General features: G+C 31.1%; 1 protein-coding gene across 1 annotated transcript in view; it reads left to right on the top strand.

The window, feature by feature from the left end:
• Nucleotides 1–23,980, top strand: part of LOC145319233 (uncharacterized) — a 70,817-nt gene that overhangs the window by 43,436 nt on the left and 3,401 nt on the right. The window lies entirely within an intron of this gene.

Genomic DNA, 23,980 nt, shown 5'->3' with positions numbered 1-23,980 from the left:
ATTTTATGATAAGAAAAATTGTCTCTTTAAGTAGTGTAGCAATAATAAGTTGATTTTTTTAAATGCAAAACATTTTTGCGTTAAAAAGATTTTTATTGGCCAAGTTTTAAGACTTTAGATACTAGTTTGCCCTAAAATTATTAAGGTAATTTTAATAGATAAAATCAAAAGGTGTTGGTTTATAGAAAAAATGTAAGTTATATAAAGCAAAAATAAGTATGGTCGTTTCAAGTTTAAATGCAGAAAGGAAAGGACCATTAATCTCATTATTTACCAATATAAAACACGTTCTGTTATTCGTGTGTGTAAACATTTTATGACTAGCTAAAAAATTATAATATTTGGATTGTTCAAACTAGCAGTGGCTAAACTTTTTCACCAATAACTTATTTTATAATCGGGTTGTACGCAAATCAATTCAACGTCAATTGTCTTATCACTGAAGATCCTTAAGATAAGTTTTTTTTTAAAGTTTTCGCTCTTTATTATTTAGATACGTCTTCAATTTTATTTGAAAATTTTGTTACTGATAAAAAATACCATTAATCCTGCGCAAATAATCCCTAACACTATAATTTTAGGTCTGGTTTAGTCAGGGATCTAAAGGGATAAGACAATGGTAGATAAATTGATGTTCATCCACAATGATGATAAACAAAATAACAGATTTATATAAAAATCAAGGTTTGGTAACTAAACCAACCAAATTTTAAGACCAACGATTATAAGATATAAAACCTTGGGTACCAGTATAATTAACAGTCCAATGTCCTATCCCTCCCTAGGCTTTGTAAAGTTTTAAGCTATAATTATGCCTCGCTTTTTCCTGTCTATTATAACAGAGGTAATCATTCCGAAAAAAAAGCTTCTTATCGTGCAAAATAAATCAATTTGGGAAGTTTACAAAGAAAAATTCATAAATAAAACGATGGTAATTTTTTATCTCTTTAAAATATTAGAATTGTACAATTTTTTTCTGTTAACAACATTTGTACTAACCTATTGTTATTAAAAATTATCTTCAATAAAGAAATCCATGAAAGAAATAATTTAAATTACGTAAAAAATAAATTGTTAAAAATGTTTCACTGTTGAAATAATAAGTTTCAGACACCACCCTTTTTAAATCATGCACTTTTTTTATGTAGAGAAAGGTCGTTGGCTTCAGTTTTTAAGTGAAGCTACTCCATAGATGTGTGATTTAATCTTGGATAGGACAATAGATGGGACATTTCTACCCTCCTAATTGCAATAAATGAATTTCTATCTATTTATTCGTTAATGTAGTAGATTTTGTTTTTGTATTATAAACCGCATTCCGTGGATATAGAATGTACAATTATTATATTAAAACCAGTTTTTTTTTAGCCCAGAGGTGCCGAAGGCACGGGCTAAAAAACTGGTTTTAATCTTATGATTGTACATTTCTATATTTGTAGAAAGCGGTTTATAATACGATGCTAGACATAGTTTTTTCGTATGGATGAGAACCGGTTCCTATCCACCGGATTCGAATGAATACGAAAAAGATTTTAAAGATTTTTTAAATAACGATTTTATAAAATTTTCTTTAACTTTAATGACGACTGAAATCCATTGAGAAAGTTGACATTGGACTGTAAATTATTCCCAAAGTTTATAAACAATAAAAGTCAACTTGGTTGGTCAGCAATGTCAAATTTATCATTATTGCGTATGTAAATCAATTTATCGTCCATTGCTTTATCCCTTAGTATAATGCAGTGTTGTGGATCCGCATTGATTGTATGCGGATCCGGATCCTCCAAATTTGGTCAAAAATATTTCAAAAAATATTTGTTTCTCGAAGTCAAAAATACTTTTAATTTTTAAGTCTGAACCTAAACCTTAAAGATTGGCTCTCATCACGAGAATGTCTTTGTAAGTGACTATTTTTATAAATTTAGGTAGATTTTCCATTTTTTCCTCATTTTTTTGAGTCCAAGGATCCGGATCCGGATCCTTGGACTCAAAAAAGTGCGGATCCTTACGGATCCGGATCCACAACTCTGGTATAATGATATCTTAATTCAGCCTTATGAGCAATTTAAAAAACTGGCATAAAACCTATCAAGGTTATATATGAGTCTTCACTGAATCAAGTACAGCAGTTAGTGGAACAGACAGACATTAATACTTCCTACTTATAGATTATAATTCTGTATCTTAGTCTATATATTGACGCGATTAAGGAAATGAGTAAAGGGAGTTTTCGTTTTGTTTTTTCCTTTGCTTTGCATTAGGGTGTGTCTTCACTATCGCATATTTTCACATACAAAAAGTTTTTTATATTAGCTAATACAATGAGGGAGGGAGGTGGCATTGGACTGTTTATTACGCTAGTCATTGGTTTTCTTAGATTATTGCATGCATTTTAGTTAGGAAGGAAGGGACAATTGCACTTATAATTATAATTATACTGGTATGTTAGGTTTTATACCCACGTTATCTAATTTGTTTGCTCAATAACTTGAGGTACTTTATTAAAGTACGTAGTACTTTACAGTTAATAGTTCGTGTAAAGATTATTTAATCACCATCGTCTTAACCATGAATACCTGTTAGTTACCCAATTTTAGTTGGTAGATATTATGGGGAAAGTTTAGGAAGAGAAAAGGAAGAAATAAGAAAGTAGGGTCAATAGGGTTACCTTCCAGGGATCTAAAGGGATAGGACATTAGCTGATAAATTGAAGTACATACCCAATGGTGATACAAAAAAAATTACCTCTTCTGTAGATTAAAATTAGTGGTTGAAACGATTGAACACTCAACTTAATGAATCAACCAATTAAAATTCGCGTAAGTCCCCAGATTTATTAATCCAACGGTTAAGAAAACTTAATTATTTAACTTTGGGGACCCTCTTCTCTCTTTAGTTATCTTTACACAATTAAAGGATGGATTATCAAAAAAATTGGTATATTTAGGTTATTTCTATTATTAGGACACATACTTATACCCTTTTACAAATAAGAAATGTATTAATGATTACCCATAACAAAGTTTATACCCAGATAAAAAGAAGGATATCAATGTATTATCCATTAAACTATCCCTCCATTCTTGCTAATAATCATGGTTAGGTCATGTTAGCTATTTTTATACAAAATACACGCACGAAAATTATGAAATTTAGAGTATTAAATTTCTATTTAATTTAAGTAATATTAAATATAGTACAGCCCTTCCTAATCAATTTGGCCATTTAAGAGGTCTTAAGTAGCAAAGAAATCTACAGACAAAAAGACAGTTACTTTTTACAGTGTGGTATCAATCATTTGATTAAAGTAAAGTGAAATCTGATAAGGTTTTTCTTCTGTACAAGTATTCATTCCCCTTCTGATAAGGAACATTATTCTTAAAACAAGTCTTAAGACTAATTTTCTGAAATATCTAAATCTTGGCCATGGCTAATACAAAGTTTTCCTCAGCGGTCCAATGGTTTCCTGGATCATAATATCAAATTATACTCATTCTTCAGATAAAATTATAAGTTGAATAGTTTGGAATCAATTAACAAAAATTAAACCTTGTTAGTTTTTGCGCCATCGAATTACCCCTCTCTTCTGGAAGATAATTCCTTTTCTTATGCATCGGTTTTTTTTTGCAAAAAAAGGTTTGCTGTCAGGGGCGTCCAAGCTTTTTATTTTGGGGGGGGTAAAATTTTTTTAAGGGGGGGGTAATTTGGTTTTGGGGGGGGTAAAATGGCGCGCGAAGCGCGCCGCAAATTTTTTTTACCCCCCCCAAAATTTTTACCCCGGGGGTAAAATTTGCTTGGGGGGGGTAATTACCCCCCCTGAAATCTGTTGGCAGGGGTAAAATTTGTTTACCCCCCCCAAATTTACCCCCGGGGTAAAATTTTTGGGGGGGGTAATTTAAATTTTATAAAAAATTTAGTATTAAAAATGCGCGCGAAGCGCGCAAAAATTTTTTTTGTTAAAGATTTTCTATTTTGGGGGGAGTATTTACCCCCCCAAAATGGTTTGGGGGGGGTAAATACCCCCCCCAAAATCGTTGGGGGTGCCTACGGCACCCCCAAGGTAGGGGTAATTTTTTTTTGGGGGGGGTATTGTTCACAAAATTTTGGGGGTGCCAAATGGCCCATTACCCCCCCCCTTGGACGCCTATGTTTGCTGTAAATTTGAAAGCTGACAAAACGGCTTAGGAAGGAAGAAATATCCTAAAAAAATGATTCCTTGTTTTTGTTTCATTGGTGGATTTTAAAAATCATAAGGTTAAAAATTTAGAGGTTTTTAGAACATAAAATTTTTATCTTCAGTTATTAAATAAAACTTTTTCCCTAAGAAAGAATATCCCTGTCCCATGAAATGACTGGGATGGTTTGCAAAGCTTTCACAAAGTTTCACTTTGCGCTCTTTACGCGCAGCGTTTGTGCGAGCGCTTTTTGTGTGCGTTTGTTTGTGAGTTTGTATATGCCAATCGATATATTATTTAATGGATGTTGCACTAGATTTTCATGTACTCTGATAAAGTAATACTAATTTACGATACCCCCCATCCCCTCCCCTTCTACTCCATGACGATTTGAGCAATAAATGAGGTCCATATTAGCTAAATTGAAGAAAAATTTTTGCCTGTCAATTTATCCACGTATATTCAATATCCACTGTGGATGAATTTTTTCTCTTGACATGATAAATCTACTGTTTTTGTTCTCATGTATACTAGGAGTAGGATAAGTAGGGAGGGAAAGGGCAATGGCGTATAAATTAACATATACGCAATTTCCATTTAAATTCATTGTCAAAGACGGGCAAAATTTCTCAGCAAACAGTAGGATCAATCAATACTAGAATTTATTAAATCTAGAAGATTTTATATGTCGAACGATTTCAATGATTGGAGAAAACTTAAAAATATTATATTTATATTGATTTTCAATTTTTTAAATATATCAGGTTGGAGGGGACATTGGGCTGATTATTACACTTGACCCCAAAGTTGTATACATAGGTTTTCTTATTCATGTGAACAACTTTTAGGACTGTTATTGAATATGGATTGGTTGGTTAGTTTTAGTACCCAACGTTTCAATTCAACCACTAATTAAAATGTAATGAAGGGGTTATTTTTGTATCACCATATAAGGGATTTACATCAAGTTAACGGCTATTGTCTTATTCCTTTAGATTCCTGGATATAAAGCCTTTTGTTGCATTAATAACAACATAATTTGCAACTATAATAAGCTTTTAGATAGTTATGTTATTTTCCATAAGAATAATAAAAAAATCTTCCAAATAATATTTAATGATTTTAGAATCGTAAATTTAGCAATATTTAAATTGCTTGCATATGCGAGTTAAAATGGAAATTTTGAATATAATTTCATTATTTAAACTTTTCGTAGTTTTTTTTATTACTAGTTGCTGCGTCCTTAGCTTCCAGGGGCTTTATATTAAAAGGGATATGGAAGGGCAAAAAAATAGCGAAAACCATACCCAGATTTTAAAAAAAATAAATATCCTAAAACCATTCCGGGACCTATTAGAAGCTTCACTGTAAAGGAAAATCAGTTAAAGCTTACTACTTTATATTATAGAATATAGATTAACTTAGATGTAAAAAATTTAGTAATTTTTTCATAAAGTTTGATTGAAATTAATCTCGTTTCTTACTAACTACTTAACATATATATAAAATGGAATAAATTCTAAATAAACATTTAAAATCTAATCATTATTTTATTACTTCGAAGGATAGTCTAATCCAAAATTTTCTGTCATTAAGAGAAATGTCATTTTTTAACAATATTGATAATACATTTTTACGTCATGAGTTAAATGCTTAATCATTATATACAAGCGGCTACGCCTCTAGTAGATGCATTTAAGGTTTGGAAGGGGGGGAGGGGGACGCAAGAAGTCATAAACCCCCTTTGACTTTAAATTTAGTTTTTATGAAAAAAAATTTTTGGTTGGAGGGTTAATTTCTCTTTAAGGGACCCATGCCACAAAATAACTAATAACCTTCCCAGGATCTATGAGAAGCTTCAGTGTTTAGGAGAACCATATCGGTACAGCAGTTGGCAAGATATTTTGGTACAGACAGACACATATTCTGTTACTTTTATATAAGGATTTTTTTTTGTTTTGTGGGCTGGATTTAAAAGAATTGTCTCCAAGAACTTCCAAGCGGATTCCTTATAACGCAGACTATAAAATATTTTTTATAGCTGTTGTCGTCTAAAAACACTCATATACATACACACACACTCACTTATTCAGAAAACGCACATATTATAAGGGGTTAACGCACCCTTTTTCTGTGCTGCCCAGCTCTTTTCTAGGTTGTTCACTTTGGCGTGGGGTTTTAGAGGTCCTTTCATCCATGAGTGTTACAGTAAAGTATCAACACTGTATCTGACTGATTTATACTGTGACAGTAGAATTTTTGTAGACCTGCGCTTTTGGTTTTAGTTCAACACCCTGCTATACCCCTTCCGGGGTAGGGGATCGGTCCTATCTTTTCCCACCTACCCAGGGAAAAAGGGATAGCTTGGTTATTGGCCAATTTTTAAACCTTAATTGTTTGAAATAAAATCTACTATGATTGTATTTTTCCGTAATTTATTGACAACACTGATAAAAAATCTTTGCATTTAGTTTTATTGAAAGATTTTATTTTTAGTGTATAATACTTTTTAAATTTTTTAATTTTTTAAAAATGTAATAGCTGCATTATTTTAAAGCACACATCTTACGAACTTTCTCTTAGGTCATTGTCTGTAGCTGATGATTGCGAAAATTACTGAACCGATTGAGTTCTTCACTTTTGGGAAACTTCATATAGATCCTAGTTTTAGTCTTTTTAGATTTAATTCTTTGAAAGGTTTTAGGTTAATTTTAGCTTTTTCAAGCCTCTTCAAAAATAGAATCCATAAATGTTATTGGCGCAGCTGTTATTTTATTTACAATTTCCTATATCCTATGACCTACCTACCTATCTATCTATCTACCTTCTTATTAGCTCAGGGGGCCTTCTCTCTGTATTTAAACCGACCATCGAAGTGAGCGTATTTATATAACAGAGTCTCTCTTCTCTTTCTCTCTCTGCCAAGGCTCGCCTTCTTACAAACTCTCTCCCTCTTCTCTCTTTAATAACACTATTTTGTGATTTTTTATTCGCCCCGCGGCTCTCAGTTATAACTTGGTTGTTTGTGACTTTACACACACCCACACTAGAAGATTTTTAATAAGTGATTTTACATTTATGGCAAAAAAATAGTGAATTATTTAGAAAAAAGAAAAAAAATTCAATATTATGATACTTTTTAAAAATTGATTTGATATATACATTACTTTTTAGTTAAATTTATCTTGAAATAGTACCTATAGCTGTTACGAATTACTAAACTTTCTAAGTAAATAGTTACTTTTACTCCACAGAAACAATATATACTAACTTCAAAATTGACTATGGATTGTTTAAAATCGAAAAATGAATTCAATGGTTTGTTTAAATTTTGTCTCTTATTTTCCGTACCTTTTCTGCTTTATATTATTACATAATAAGTTCTGAATTTTCTTTTAAGTGGAAGGATTAATCCTTTTTTTCTCATCAATAGACTTTCTTATTAAGTAGGGGCAAATTGTATACTTAAGTTTCTTAAAATGTTGCATAAAAATTATACAGGGAAGGAAGAGGACATTTGGCTGTTTATTATGCTAGTTTCCAACGTTTTATAATAACGTTTTTTTATTAGTTGGCTCGAAAAATTTGGAGACTTTTATTGAATTTTTATTAGTTGTTTCATTAAGTTGGGTGTCCTAAGGTTTCAACCACTAATGGTAATCTTTAGAAGGGGTAATTCTGTTAATCGTTATTGGGGATGTAAATCAATTTATCAGCCATTGTCCTATTTCTTTAGATAACTGATTTTTTAAAAATCTGTACTAGAATATAGTATAAGATCCTCAATTCTGTCTATCTGTTGTTCAATTCACCTTTGCTCAATATTTTTTACTTTGCAAAATTGTTATTTGGGATAAGGGATCTTAATTTTTATCTACTTGCCTATCTAACTAGTTAGCTTATGGTTTACTTAAAAATGTATGTTGATGTACTCCATAATTTGGGAGCGCGGCCACTCTTAAACTTATTTTTTTATTAACTTGCAATTATAGATGGCCCAAAAGTAAATGCGCTATGTAAAGAAAATCATATTCAATAACAGGAATGTTTTTTTAATTCTTTTACTTTTCTGTTTTATTATCAATGTTATCAACTTGTTATTTCTTTGCTATTTATGAACATAAGTTTCCTTGTTTCATAAAGATAAGTGAAAATAATTTTAAAATGATGTTATCTATTATATATCTGATATTTTACAGGGTGTAAGAGGCAATTTTAATTCAATTAATCTACATCCATTTATCTTCGACTAAATATTTACTATCTACCAAAGGAAGGTTTAAGATTGATTTGCCGTCCATTGTCCTAACCCTGTAACCCTGGATATTTTTGCACAGGTTAATCTGGTTTCATAATCCTAGTTCCCAGTTATATTATACATGCAATCTAGGGCCACGAAGACAAATATTCAAAATAGTCAAAAATATAGACTAAACCAAATACAATTTAACTATTCTACCAAACCTTTATTGAGAAGACTTTTTTTGCTGTTATTATATCAACAATCGTTGTAGTTGTAATATTATTTGTACTTTCAAGAAAATGATTAATGCAATGCCTTCTGTACAGTTTTTTTTCGGCCAAGTTTGTATGTTTTTAGAATATTTATCCCTTTCCAGCATGCAATTTTTTTAGAAAAAAAATTAAGCATCAACAAAATGGGAGATTTTTAATGTCATTTTGGGGTCAAAGTTTATTTTTATTTGTACAAGAATCTCTTTTGGGGAGAAATGAAGTTGTATTTGAGTACAAATTAAAATTAATAACACTATTATTTATCTTTTTTTTTATATCTTTTCTGTAAAGCTTCCATGAAAAGCATTGCAAGTCATTTCAGCGATTTGAGAGATTTTTTGCTTAACTTTATCTATTTCAATAGCTTGTAACACATGTGAAAGAGAAAAATTGACTCTTAACCCTACTTTCTACCAAAATTCAGTATGAGCATAGTTAAGTTTTATCCACAGGAATTGTGGGAAGATAAGATTTTCTTCCATATGTCCATCCCTGTATCCCGAATGCATATAATATTATTCTGCCTGGTACCATTTCTTCAAATTTTCCGGGAGGGTGTTTTTTTAGGGGTCAGGTCATTTCCTGGATTGGTTTTTTTTCTGTTCATTTCCTTATTCAATCTTGTTGCTACCTTTCACTTTACATTGTAAGTTTATAATAGTTATCCCAGTAAAGTATAACTTTGAAACCGATTAATATCCGTAGGATTAGAACTGGTTATCATTATTACTGAAAAATCCTAAAATTAATACCATTTTTTTGGCCCGGGCCTTCGGTCTCTAGGGTTTAACAAAACTGGTTTTAATCTTGTCAATTTTCATCTTAATATCCACACGGACATATTTTTTTAATAAGATTGGATAATTAAATTACTATTATATTATCGTATTAGGGACGGTTTTCCATAGATGGTAAAATGAAAAAATCGAAAATTTAAAGTTTTATATGTGATATTCTATCATAAAACCTGTATTTAGCATGTTATTGCTACGCTATTAATGGACATAATTGCCCCTGTTTCTTAAAACTATATCTCCAAAAAGCCTAAATATAAGATAATTGCCTCAAGATAATTATGTTGAAAGTATCGTTATATAATTGAACAGAAAAATTATTGCAAAAAATCTCTCAACATGTTTGCACAAATAATTCACCAAAACTAATTTTTAGCTACTTAAGGGGATACGGGTTTCTTTAGAAAATGTGCTTTTAACAAGAAACATATAAATATTTTACGTAACTTAGATGAAATGACTGAAGAGCCTACACATTTATGGAGAAGCTTCGCTTCTAAAAATTACCATATCCTTCTTTTTTACTGAAAACTTTCTTACGTATTTTAAATAAACATAATAAACTATTGAATAGATTTTGAATAACAACTTTGATCGCTTGATTAAATCTATTACGTTAATATTGGTGTTTTAAAAAGCAAGGATAGATATGTCCAGAGAAAGTATGCTGTCTAAGAGATGAAGGGTTTGAAACTCCTCCCAAATCACGTATTTACTAAAGACGTTAAAAACTGTTTCCACTGTTGCAATATCAGAAGATTAGGGGATTTCCTTGGCCCAAAAAAGTTAATTACTTAATAAGCACTATGGGACTTATAGGAAAAGGTTGTAAAATTTTAAAAAAAGTTCGATTCTAATTAAATTATACCTAATGTAGTAATGCTTTTAATTAAATTAACATAAAGTGTTTTTCTACACTTGACTAAACCTATTATAATCATATATATTCCCTCTTTTTATATCATTAAAATAGATTTTTATTATAGAGTTCTTTTATTAGTATTATTTTACTGAAAAATCATGTAAAGCACCATATAATTTTCCATGAATATTTAAATAAAAAAAATAAAATTAATGCCAGTTTTATTAACCCGTTACGATGAATAACAATAATATCTTGTATAGTTTACAAGCTGCCATCGATTAGCAACTGTAAGGACGGACTTACATCTCTTATTTATAAGGTAGCTTATCTACTAAAAATAAGTATAATCGGGACACTTTACCTTATAACAAAGTACTATTTTGAGGCAAAGATATCTAATATAAATATCTAATAGCATTACTCCTTTTCGATTATATATTGATTTTACAAAATAATAATTTAGAAAGTTCACCAAGAATGATTTTTTCACAAGTTGCTCAGCAAAAACATAGATTTTCAAAAAGGAATTAAACTAAATTAAGATCTTAATTTGGTATTTTTTTGCTAAAAAACTAACATAACTATTGCATATTACTATTATAGAGTAACTTCGCTCCTCAAGTACAAAAGGACGTAAAGGTGTCGTTCCTTTTAGTATGAATCACACATTTCCACTATCGACCCCCGTACTTTTATACTGTGAAAGACTTTTATTATCTTTATATTTCTAGAACTTTCTTGAATCCTGAATAGTGACCATTACGCAAAAGTTGCGTCAGATTTATTTCATATGTATTTCACCAATATGTGAAATAACACATACACGTGTTTTACCTAGTGGATTTACCATCAGTAATTCATCTACAATTATACACTATAGATATGTGAAAGAAAAAAAAATATATTTTTGTTCAAACTTTTAGAACGCAGTTGATGTATTATTATAGTTTTTTACCCTATACAATAAACATGTATAATAAAAATGATAATTTCTTAGTTGCTAAGTAAGATATAGGTCAGTTTTTATTTTTTTAAAGTTTGAAAAGCATCTTAACATCTTTTATTTGCTACAAATTAATTGTCTGGTTGAAAAGAAAATAACAGTGTAAATAGTACGTTTTTAAGTGATAAAAACTGTGTTTCATTTAAGGATTAAGTATAAAGACTATTGTTTTCCTAACCTTGATTTGAAAGTACGTAAAAAGTAACTTAGTAAAAAGTGTCTTGTCTTGTAGTATACGTATAATAACCTAGTTCTATGACATTTGTATCTTGTATTTAGCAGGGCTCGGCAGCTGCATTTTTAAATTGAAAGCAAAGGGGGGGGGGGGGTTAGCGGCTCGGGTCAGGAATATATGAAATAAGACTTTTAAATGGCTGCTGATAGTTGACTTTTTTACAGTTGCAGATTCTAAAATTCTAACTTGATAGCTACGTTTGCTGCTCAACGTAGCTGCGGCTGCCGAACCCTGTAATATATTAAGTTTTTATTAATACTTTTTGTCATTTGTTGATACATTTAAAGGGCGAAAAAAAAATAACTTTCTTTTATTGATTTCGGGTTTTTACCATTTCGGGGATTTACAAAAAATAAAATTCCTGTATTTTACATAATAATTTAGTATCGTAGTTTACGCTCAGAAAACTTGGGCCTTTGGAAGTGAATACAGTGAAAATGTACTTCCAACTTTGGGTACTTTCTAACTTTGGGTACTTTTATTGAATTGTGATTGGTTTGTTCCAAACTAGTAGTGTCCAAACTTTTTGATCAAAAGTTTTAATCTACAGAGGGGATAATTTTGTTTATAATCAAAATGGCTGTACATTCATTTATCGTTTATTGTCTTATCTCTTAAGACTAAAAATGTGTCAATAAAAAGCTTAGGTTCAGAGAAAAACCCTTCTTTGTAAAAAAACCGTATTAGTTGCTATTATTCTTAAAAAGGTTCAGAAAAACTTATTTTTATTTGTGTTTTGAGTAAAATCTTCAATTAACAAGTTATTTAAAACAATAATCTTCTTAAAGTTTTATAATTTATATTAATTTATTATTATAAATCTGAATTAAAATACGTTTTATAAAATAATTAGAAGTTTTTAACTAGGTCAAATTTTAATTCTTACTAAATGTAAAGTAATTTGATTTCATATGTTTTTCAACTTACTTTCTAATGATTAAACCTTTTCAGTAGTAATTTTGGCAATATTCAATATTACAAAAATGTCCCTCCTTTTTTAAAATTTTAATTATGTTGCTTCTATAAGTTTAGTTAGGATAAATAGGGACTTATTTTTTCATGTTCCTAATTCTTAGCTTAGGTATCATTTAAACAGTTTCGCTTCATATGGACATAATCGTTATAGATTTAAAGTTAGAAATAGGGGGAAGGGAATGTGTTGTAATAACAGATCTATACTAAAGATGTATATACAGGCAACTACCTCCCTTCCTTTTTCAAAGACCTCTTTCGTCTGCTTCTGAAGTATTTTCTGCTACTTGGCTGTGTTAATATAAGCGACACCATTGGTTGATTTTCATTGACCCAATAGAAGGGTTGCACAAGGTGGTTGCGATGGGGAGATACAGTTAGTTAACCCTTTTTTACTCTAATGTTGTAATAGAAGTGATAATACATTGAATTGTTTATAGTATATAATGTATAGACTATTAATTGGACATTTTGCTACTTTAATCTGATAATGTTAGTGTGATTGAAAATACACAATATCATCTTAAATCTAATCTTTTAAGCTAAATAAAGCATTTATTAACTAGATGATAACATGATTCAAGTAGATTAAAACCACTTAGTTGCAGGCCCATTGTCCGTGCGGACAAAATAAAATTATAGGGTAGCTGTGCCATTAAAATTGCTAGCGAATGCGTACTGTACTTATATAAGCCCAACAAAAATTACGGGTGTCTTTGGACTTTACTATTCTCTACAATTTTATAGGAGGTTATATTTATTTTAAATATACAAGTCCTTTTCTTTGTTGGTATCAATTACAGCCTAATAAATAAAAATAGTTTTTGTTTGTCATAAATAATTCAAATTGAATTGAATTTTTGTTAAAATCGCTAAAAATGTCCAATCGCTGTTGTATGTATTGTTAAAATTCTTGTAAAGTTATCCTAAAAAGAGAATGTTTGCTAAACCGGTATCAGGACCTTTTTTTAACCCTTTCCTATTATAGAATATTCAGAGATGCTTCAAAGCTATTTTGTTTCCATAGCAAGAGCTTTTTTGCTTACGCATTTTTACGCAATTGATAAGATTCTTTTAATGGGTAGGGGTTAACTGAAAAGTTTTTATTTTTACGCATTGACGCAGGACTTAAGTTCATGACGCGGAAATTCAAATATGTATGGGGGTGCGTACGCATGAAGTGCGTACATTCATGTCTGTTTGACGCTAAATGTGCGTAACAAACATGATAATACGGTCCATGTTTGTCTATATCTCTACATAACAGTCTTTTTATATTTCTGAACGGAAAAGAAACAAGGTTCACCAAGTAAAGAAAAAAAGGCGGGTAAAAAATCATTAACGAGGACTTTAATTGGATACAAATTGTTAATAAAATACCTTTTTTTGTTTGTAGGACCAAACAATTTTTATTTTTAATTTTTAAACATATTTAAAAGAAACATAATTATAAAGTAACTACGGTTTTAATCTATTTTTGTAAATGTTTGTCAAAAATCCTAAAATTTACATAAGTTTATTATGAACATATCTATCTTTACGTGTATGATATTGTGTGTGTGTGTGTGTGTGTGTGTGTGTGTGTGTGTGTGTGTGTAATGCACGCGATATAAAATGCCTCTGAAGTCATATGTAGAAATGTGTGTGTATGTGTGTTGGTTTGAAATTGGTTACAGTTATGTGATTCCTAAGGTTATTAAATATAAATAGTTAGTCATAAACCCAGTCTTTATTAGCTTGAAACATTATGTAATTTTATCTACAAGTAGACTTTAGTATCAACTTTTATCTATCTAACGTTGATTGTTAAAAAGGTTTACCACACAGGGCCTCTTGCTTTTCCCTCCTGGGGGCTTATTGGGGCTTGCGGAATTTTGGGGGAGGGGGGTTATAAAATGTTAAGGACCCCATATGTATGATTTTTTTTTCAGGGATTATGAAAAGTATTTGATTAAAACCAATATAAAAAGGTTAAGTCATATATAGGTATGTATCCTTAATTATTAGAAATAAAACTTGACATATCCTTTTTCTTTCCTAACAACTATTTTCGTGGTTTTACAGCGATACAAGCGTGTTTTTTTTCCAGAGAAATCCATGGTTGAACTCTTAAGACATGATAAATAATTCTAAAGCGGATGATTAAAACGTAAAGCTTGATTATTTTAGTAGGCTCCAAGTCATTAATATCTAAACTTTTGCTGACAACCAACCCTTTGATTGCAAGACCTTTGTCTGGAAGTCCTAACTGTGCGTGGTATTGAGTTGCGCCTATTTAGCACTAAGGCAATCCTCCTACTATTACTATCATTAAATATCAATTTAAGAGAACTTTTAACATCGAGTGACACTTAGGATAAAAACTAATTTATCTATACTTTAAATCCTGAACATTTAGCGCGCACCGGCCTATTCAGATAGCCTGATATCTAGTTGCCGAAAGTGTACGCAGTTTCCTGAGTGTTTCCTCATCCTAGCTCAATATTTACTACTAGCTAAAAAAGCTTCAAACTTCAAAAAAAAAAAATCAAAATTTAAAAAATTCAAATTTATAATGTATATTGTATAAATCGTTTACACATTCAAATTTTGATTTTTTTAAGGGAAGTTTGAAGATTTGTAGCTAGTAGTAAATATTGAGCGAGGATGAGGAAACACCCAGGAAACTGCGTACACTTTCGGCAACTAGATATCAGGCTATCGCCTATTCAATGCTGTTTCTAGTATCATTAAACTTCTTAAAATTACAGTTCAACAACAGTTAATAATAGTCTGTTATTCAACTGTGATGTTATTGTAATTTGTAGACCTTTGAAATGGACCAAATATTCATCTTTCGCTTCCAGTATTTTGAACTAAGGCCCCCATGTCTTTAGTTTAGTTAGCATCCACCTGTTTTATAATATACACAGTTAAATTCGCGCCAAAAGGACAAGGACATGCGGACTGAAAAGCATAATTTATAGCAGCTATTAAATATGAAAATATAGTAATGTTATGAAGAATTTTTTAGGAGACTTTTTAAAATATTTTGATAATATGCCCTATTTTTTTCTTTTCAGTTTTATTGTCCTTATTCCTTTTTAACGCAAAATATACGCAATATTTTGCTAGTTTTATATTTATTAGCCTACATCTGTGACTTTATTTAAGTGATTTATTTATTAATTGTTATAAATCGGTATGGTAGTGATTTCCTACTTTTTATTCTTATTGTTAAAATAATTTAAATTTAAAAATTAAAATATATTACGTCAAAATAAAATTTTTTGAAAGCCGTTAAATATGCAAAAAAATGCAATTATGTATTTCCTATAGTAGCAAGCAAGGTGATAAGCTAGAATAATTTTTAAGAAAATAAGACTTAAAATAAGTATACTGATTATGACATCAACGACTGCTCTTTTTGTTGCTTCTATGACGTATTAAAGTGACGGACCTAAACTAGTTATAGAGTAGCTGTCCTACTTAAAAGGTGCAAAATACTATAATAATAATAAATATATAATTTTACATAATTTATATGCATGAAAATGGAACACAATAAAACTTTTGAATAGGTTTAATTTTCTTTTAATTTTGATAAATGATTTTGCCTGCCAAAGTACCTCTAGGCCAGCGACAAATGTACTGTAAAATTGTTCATTTTCATCATAAACAAGGAAACTATTGTTCATAATAAGCAAAGTAAAGACATTCAATTAAAAACAAGAGAAAATTCGTTAATTATAAATTCAATTTAATTGCATATTTTCTGTTGATTTGTTAATAAATTTTTAATACATTTTTTTACTAATAACTTGTTTATAAAATCATGCTTCATTTGTTTGCATAGTGTTTATTTTGCAGCGATGCTGCTTAATGAATATTGTCAATATTGAATATTCTTAGCTATAGGCAGCCGCCCATTTTTATCTTGATATTGACATTTGGCGACTTTTGTTTTTTGGCGGCTGCAAGTCTATCTTAGCTGTTGTTGTGTAACTAAAAAGTTTAACTTAATTAAGATGTCGAGCACTGGTTTTCTAAAATTTTTGAGAGTTTTAAAATTGTATTTAGTTACCTAAGAGTCAAATAATCTTAAAATTAGTTCCCAACTACTTAAATATTTGAAAATTCATTATTACAAAGACTATTATTTTAATTTTGAACTACTTTATAAAAGATCTGTGATAAAAAAAGGATAAAAACATCTACAGATAGTACATTTTAATGAACAAGATTGTTCAAGTAAGACTGACATACATTCTCTTACTTTTTAGTAGCGAATCTAAACTATAATTCACTTTGTCCTTCTGTTCGTCAGTCAGTCGATTTCGCAATGGGGGAAATGTGATTCTCTAAGCTAGTATTAAAGATAAACATCTGAAATTTTCTCTGACATATTCTTTTACATTGTTCGCCTGTTTGTTGTACTTGCTTTTAAAGAAATACTTCTTTTATACATGGTTTGTGATCTTTAGGATTTTTGCATATTTCTCTATTATTCCTTTTCTTTATTATGACATTTTAACATCTGCTGTATACTTTATTTTGTCTGTCTGCCCATCCATGTTTCTTTGTGCCTCGCTACGTACCTATAGTTTATATCATCCTTGTTTCTATACACCTATCTAATTATTGCATAACCATCTTTTACTCATTTTTTACGCGTAATGAAACTAAAAGCTAAAAAAGTAGTTACAACGATTTTTATCTTGCATATCATAACAAAACATAACTGATCCTTTGTGAGCATACTGTAAAGAAACATTTTAAAGCAATATTAGCTTAAACTTAGCTTCAATAATTTGTCATTGTTACTTATTATTCGGCTTAATCTGTGTTGATTGATTTGTTCATTAAGTTGAGTGTCTAAACGTTTTAACCACTAATTTCAATCTATAGAAGAATTAATTTCGTGTATCATCATTGGGGATGGACATTTAAAGAAGCTTAATTTAAGCATTTTTACAGTGTCTAACAGCAAAATATACCCACACTGCAAGTACCCCGCCCATTTAATGTCATAAATAAATATTCCAATCATTTCAAATCAGATAGGTATGCTACTTTAATAGCATGTCTATCCAGCTTATACATACATACAACTAACTTAGGTTATAGATACAGAGATTAATTAGAAATCTAGCTCTCAGGGAGGAAGGGAACATTGGGCTGTTTATTAACACTGGTCCACAAAGTTTTATAATAACGTTTTCTTATTCGTTGCTTTTACAACTTTTGGGACTTGTATTATATTTTGACTAATTGCATTCGTAATTCCGTATATCATCATTGGGAATATCGGCCATTATCTTATCCCTTCAGAGCCCTGATATTTAAATTCATATTTGAATTCTACATGTATAAAAAATGTTTGTTTAAAGCAATGTTAATGTATCTACCTTTCTAGACAACATAGAGATAAGCATTCCAAAATAAGGACCTGTAATTTATTAAACCAATAAATAATTGAAACAATTGTATAAAACAAAACTGTATTACTGTATTAACAAACAACACAAAGTCCCCGTTACCGAGTATATTATTTGTGTCAAGGCATATGATGTAATTTAATAACAGTTTTTTTTGGGAGCGCAGCTACTTAATAATTTTGTCTTGCCAGATTGTTAAAAATCAGTTATTTAGTTGTTCATGTCCTTATGTTTAAACTGGCGTCCGTTTTTACATAAGTAAGAAAAGTGGGGACATAAAACTGTAAATTATACTGATGCTCAAAGTTTAAGTACATGTCATTAGTTTGCTTTAAATCGTTGAGTGCTCGAATTGAATCTTGATTGGTTGGTACAAACTAGCATTTTTGTTAATCTTTTCGGAGATTTACTTTAATTTATCATCTATAATCTTTTCCCTTAAGATCCCTTGTTTTAGAGAATTTTTCTCTAGTTTTTAGGAAGTTGTCTTTGTGTAATGCCAACTTAAAAAGTATTTCAGAAAATTGTTTTTCCTGCATTATATATTTTCAATTGATGTAGAACATACGTGGATATTTTGACAGGGAAAAATTGTTGTCAAATTTGTTTGCTATTTTTACTGTCATTTATTGGTCAGTTGAATTCATTTATTCAATAGGAGGGGGAGGGTAGATATACCACACTTTTCTGGGATCTTGCTGAGTCAAGTATCAACTGTTGGGAATATCAAAGGATGACTCCATGCAAAATTTGAGCCGGATCCGGCCAAAACCGGCCGTGAATTTTATGAAAAACCGTTTTTTTCCGGTTTTTAGGGGGTATCTGTAAATCGATTCAGCTGGAGCAAAACCGGTTAGAGGTACAAAAAATTTTACTTCACATGAAATTTAGCCAATGCAATTGCCTACAAAAATGTACTTCATCATCATCTTGATTGGACAACTCTTTCCCCTCCTAAATGTCCATTAAAACCTCGAAAACGGTAAAAATCGCCAAAAATCACGCCTTCGGCGGCAAATAACGGCTAAACGGTCAGCCGGAGGCGAATGAAACATAAATAAAGAAATGTCTGCTTTAAAAAGTTGTTCAACATCAAAGAGATGCTTGAAGTCTCTAAAACGACTCCTTCCCCTCCTTTAAGGGGAAAAACTGAAAAAACGTGATTTTTAAAAGTATGCCCACTTCGTGGGTGTGGGGGGCACTGAACCCGTCACCCCAGGGTCACCAAATATAAAGTCTAGGCGGCCCACAATGCTGAATTTTCACCAAGTGAAAGTCTTGTGTCATTATCTCTTATGAGAAAAGAGTTATTAATTAATTAAAATTTCAAATTGTGATTTTTTGATGGATTTCTTTGACTAAATGACAGGCCGGTCAATTTTTAGGCCATTTTTTGCGGTTTTTGGGCCGTCACGCCCAAACGGTTTGAGATAATCTCACGGGACCTTTTGCCCAACCTAAGTCTGGTTATTAGTAAGGTCTAAGAAAAAAAAATCCCGGATTGGATGAAGCACGACGTCGCTGCGCGCCGTCAAAAATCGCTGGTCGGCTCATTTTGCCCCCTCAAACCCTCACCTCGTGCCATTTTTCTGTGTAAAGATTATAATTATAATCTTTTGCGTAAGTCTGTTTTTTTTTCCTAGACCTCACAAATAACCAGACTTAGGTTGGGCAAAAGGTCCCGTGAGATTATCTCAAACCGTTTGGGCGTGACGGCCCAAAAACCGCAAAAAATGGCCTAAAAATTGACCGGCCTGTCATTTCATCAAAGAAATCCATCAAAAAATCACAATTTGAAATTTTAATTAATTAATAACTCTTTTCTCATAAGAGATAATGACACAAGACTTTCACTTGGTGAAAATTCAGCATTGTGGGCCGCCTAGACTTTATATTTGGTGACCCTGGGGTGACGGGTTCAGTGCCCCCCACACCCACGAAGTGGGCATACTTTTAAAAATCACGTTTTTTCAGTTTTTCCCCTTAAAGGAGGGGAAGGAGTCGTTTTAGAGACTTCAAGCATCTCTTTGATGTTGAACAACTTTTTAATACAGACATTTCTTTATTTATGTTTCATTCGCCTCCGGCTGACCGTTTAGCCGTTATTTGCCGCCGAAGGCGTGATTTTTGGCGATTTTTACCGTTTCCGAGGTTTTAATGGACATTTAGGAGGGGACAGAGTTGTCCAATCAAGATGATGATGAAGTACATTTTTGTAGGCAATTGCATTGGCTAAATTTCATGTGAAGTAAAATTTTTTGTACCTCTAACCGGTTTTGCTCCAGCTGAATCGATTTACAGATACCCCCTAAAAACCGGAAAAAAACGGTTTTTCATAAAATTCACGGCCGGTTTTGGCCGGATCCGGCTCAAATTTTGCATGGAGTCATCCTTTGATATTCCCAACAGTTGATACTTGACTCAGCAAGATCCCAGAAAAGTGTGGTATATCTAGGGGAGGGGATAGGGTGGATCAAAGTAATAATAAATCCATTATTTTGTCATAATTGTCTTTGTTAAAGACTAAGTATAGTGATCAATAAAATCTATATAGCTACAAGCTCAAATCAATTTTGTTTTTCTTGATAGATTTTTCTTTCTTTGTACTATTAATAACTTGTCCTATCCGAATTAAACTACGCGATATTCTAGCTTAAACTGATAAAACTAGTACAAAAACCATTGTCAATTGAAACCGTAAAATCTAGTTATTATTAGAAACTAGTGGCTACGCCCCTATTTGCAATTTTAGTTGTGTCATTTTTCTCCACTTAAAAATAATTGCCGGCTACGCCCCTAGAAGTTCTAGTGGCACGTAGCTTAACAGGATTACCGAATCGAAAAACCCTATATAAACAGATCTATGTTTTGTTTTTCCGTATAGCTTTATTTTAATTTTAAGGAAAAACTATTAATCATGCTCTTTTTTCTTTGTATTTGATGCTCGTTGAAATAAAGATACGCCCACTCAGTTTTACAGTTCAGGGAGGGAGAGGACATAGCACTAGTCCCCAAAGTTTTATAATAACGGTTTCTTATTCTTTGGCTTAATAACTTTGGGTACTTTAATTAAATTTAGATTTGTTAGTTCATGAAGTTGAGTGTTTAAACGTTTCAACCACTAATTTCTTATTCTTTGGCTTAATAACTTTGGGTACTTTAATTAAATTTAGATTTGTTAGTTAATGAAGTTGAGTGTTTAAACGTTTCAACCACTAATTGTTATCTACAAATGGATTAATTTAGTGTACTATCATTAGGGATGGACATCGATTGATCGGCTATTGTCTTATCCCTTTAGATCCCTGCTGATTGCAGTTAGTAAGGAGTGGTTCACATTTACACTATCTTTTCTTCAGGGATTTCGAGGAATAAGACTATGGACGATAAAATGATGACATCCCCAAATATAATTACCTCTTATGTAGATTAAACTTATTCATTAAAAGTTTGGACTCTGCTAATAGGATTTAATAGAGTGACAAAAAATTTCAGTTAACGAATAAGAGACCTTGTGAAAAAAAACTTTGGGTACCAGTATAATTTACAGTCCAATGTCCCCTCCCTTCCTCCCTGGTTGTCTGCCCTGACCTTGTCACCTTGCTGATATCTAGAACCTGTTTTCAGTTTTTAGCCAGGGAAATGGATTTAATATAACTTGGATCTTACAACAACAGATTACTAAGAAAGTGAAACTTGTAGCGGGCTTAAATAACGATCCCCCCATCATACTCCTTTACACCATCCTTCTCCGCCTACTGTATAAACCACCTGACCAATAATAAATGACAGGGAAAATAGCAACCTAAATTGACGACAATTCTTTCCCTGTCATAATATCAATCTATGTATATTCTTCATCCAATTCCAGGGAACAAGGTGGTGCTAGGTTTAACCTGTTTAAAGGCTGTGTTGTGCTTGTGACGTCATGTTTTTTTTCTGGCTGTTTTCTAAAGAGGTTAGGCAACCATTATTTCATGTATAAAGCCCGGCCCCGGGGGTTAAGTCGCTACTTTAAGATTATAAAACAATTTACATTTAAACAATAGGATAGTAGATGAAATATTGAAACATGGTTATAATTTTGAAAGTGAAATTCTAGTTCGAATATACATACTTGCAGAGTTTTAAAGTAATTATAAAATATGCATTTTTTTTTGGGGGGGGGGGGGTTCAGGATATTCCCTGTGATTCAGCATTTTTGTAAACTTGTATTGCTAAGCATTGTTTTAGTAATCTTAACAAAATTGTGTGTTATGAAAATATTTGATTCTTGTTAGGCAAATTTATCTGATGAATTGCAATAACTGAACAGCAACATGAACAAAAAGTTTTAAAACCATAATGCTGGGATTGTGATATTTATTTTGTAAAGAATTTAAGTACTAACGGAAGGGGAGATATTGGAAGATAACATTAGTGTATTATACAGTAAAAATGACAGCTTGCGTTATTTTCCTCGTGTATTTTGTGCAATTAAATTTTAAAAAATGGGGTTGTGGCTAGTTTACGTGTTTAAAAGCGACAGACGGACGTACAGACATTCTTTATCAGATAGTAGCTGCGCTACAAATTGTATTATAATTTTGTTTGCTTATCTATGTCAATATTCTTGTTAATAGTTTGGCAAAAATAATGCGAAGTATTGGCAATTATCAGCTGGTTTTAAAGTACACTTAGATATGGTTAATGACCACTTAGCAATGTACAATGTATCCACAAAGAAAATATTCAAGGATAGGATAATGGGTTTCAAATATTGGTTGATAAGCTGCCATTTTGAGGCTGCTATGTGTCTTTAATAAGTACTGTGTGGCTGCAGATTGTTGGATGCTATTCCTCAAATCACCTATCGATCAATGAAACCCAACGCTGTTATTTTTTTTAACAATAGAAATTAAGAGAGGTGGTAATTTTTTTCCCCTGTGCATATAGCTCTGTTGGGTTACCCATTATAATCTAAGTCTACCTGATTTTAAGTAATAAACAAACGAGAAACCACCCCCCCTTTAATTCAACTTATTTGTAATATTGGGGGGGGGGGGGGGGTGCAGATTGTGGTTGTAGATTGTTTAGAACTTTAAAAAAGTTGACAAAATCTTTTAAGAAGTACTTTCCAAATCCTTTAAATATACGCAAACAAAACATAATGTATATTATATACCTTTTGTGATATTAGGATTTTAAGCAAAAATATTAAATATGTGCAAAATATGAACAATGTAGGGTTATAAAATATTATCAAAATTCATCCTCATACATATAAAAAATTTATGATCTCAATTAAACAAGGATGACAACTATCATAGAAGAGAAGCTTAATAAATCATACGATCACATAAGTGAATATTAGCAAACATAGAACATTAACATTTGATAGATATAACATTTAATGCTCAACATTATTTAGAAGTCCGTATGAATATTTCCCAAAATTACTTTTAAAATGAATGCCTAATACATACTACTATTTTAGGAATTTATCGCACATTGTCTTATCCCTTCAGATCACTGCAAATACTTGTTAAGTGGTTAATTAAGGGTGGGTGAGATTTATAATATAAATAAACAAAAAATGTGAATATTTTATCTTTGTAATATCAGTTGCATTATATCAAAAGATAGTATACTCATGAAATGTCAAAGGTCTTTAACTTTAAAAGTAAACTTTGAATACAAGGACAATCATGTCCATAAGCGAAAACGATCGGTTAGTTGCCCTGCTAATATTAGATTTCTTTAAATAAAAATTTACTAATCCATAAAATCGCACCGTATTATAGACTGCTTTTCTGCGGATATTAAAATAAAAAAAATAAAATGAAAATCAATTTTTTGCTTAGCCTGAACTAACAAACCTGGTTTTAATTTTATGATTTTTATTCTAATATTCTGGAAAATTGTCTGTAATACGATGCTATACATGATACAGAGGATATCAATCGGTTTGGAAGCCTTACTGGAAATATGAAAATCAAAAATAAAAACGTATTTAATAATACAT

This window comes from Acartia tonsa, chromosome 1, assembly GCF_053477335.1.
Source record: "Acartia tonsa isolate MP-2025a chromosome 1, ASM5347733v1, whole genome shotgun sequence".
Lineage (NCBI taxonomy): Eukaryota > Metazoa > Arthropoda > Copepoda > Calanoida > Acartiidae > Acartia > Acartia tonsa.
The sequence above is the reverse complement of the archived record's forward strand: the minus strand, read 5'-3'. Positions and strand labels throughout refer to the sequence as shown.